This window comes from Rhagoletis pomonella, unplaced genomic scaffold, assembly GCF_013731165.1.
Source record: "Rhagoletis pomonella isolate Grant_MI unplaced genomic scaffold, Rhpom_1.0 Rhpom_scaffold_00006, whole genome shotgun sequence".
NCBI classification, from domain to species: domain Eukaryota; kingdom Metazoa; phylum Arthropoda; class Insecta; order Diptera; family Tephritidae; genus Rhagoletis; species Rhagoletis pomonella.
The window spans coordinates 58695871-58697080 of NW_023458560.1; positions in this window are offsets into that span (position 1 = coordinate 58695871).

Genomic DNA, 1210 nt, shown 5'->3' on the forward strand with positions numbered 1-1210 from the left:
GTCAAGGGTTTCATAAAATCTTGCATTGAGTGTTGCTACCACCGCGAACCGACGATCAAGGAGTGTGAACTGTACGGAATGGATATACCACAGTTGCCATTCCAAACGCTGCATGTAGACCATCTGGGACCATTCATTAAAAGTCGACGTGGTTACGAATATATGCTCGTTATTGTAGATGCCCTTACGAGATACTCGGTAGTTTGTCCAACACGTTCTACGAAAACCAAGCCTGTATTGGATGCATTAAACCAGCTCACGCTTTATTTTGGCTTACCACAAATAATTGTGTCGGACCGTGGGACTGCGTTTACGTCGGCTGCATTCAGTAATTTTTGTCAAACGAATAACATTCAACACATTAAGGTAGCAGTACGAACGCCGCGATCAAATGGCTTAGCAGAGCGCGTAAACCAGGCTGTGTTGGCATATTTGAGGACATCGACTGACGAAGCAAAGGACTGGGATACACATATCCGCATGTTGCAGTGGTCACTGAACACAAAGGTGAATGCAACAACGAAATTTGCACCGATCGACCTAGTATACGATTTTCCGCTACGCGATCTGAACGGGAACGAAATATTGGCAGCGCTACAAACGGACGATGAGCAACTACATATGCAAGGACGTCGTAATGAAGCAATTCATAACATCGAAGAGGCGAGGGTTAAATGGAAGGCCAAATTCGACGCCAGACATAGCAAACCACTGCCATATGAGGAAGGTGCTTTGGTCCTCATAGAGGCTCCACTACAAAGTACAGGCGAATCGCGGAAATTGCAGCCAAAGTACAAAGGCCCATACGTTGTCAAGAAAGTCCTACGATTCGACCGATATGTGATCGAAGATATTGAGGGCATGCAACACTCGCAACGAAGGTATAGTACAATTGCAACGTCAGACAAGATGAAGCCGTGGTGTGCCTTGTTCCCTGAGATCGATGAAGACAGTGATGACGGTGATCACGATGATGGTAACAACGCTGGCTAACTCGGGATGAGTTTCTGTCAGGAGAGGCCGGGCTGTCATCGCTAATTACATATTCATTGGCATCTCTATTTATTCATTTTATAATATTTGTCTTTCATTCATTATTTTGTATTCATTCTAATTTCATAACATTCATTCTTATTGTCGGTATACTGAAATACTCATCTTGATGGTTTTTGTATGTGAATTCATTTTATGTAAATATAAAATGAGGCAG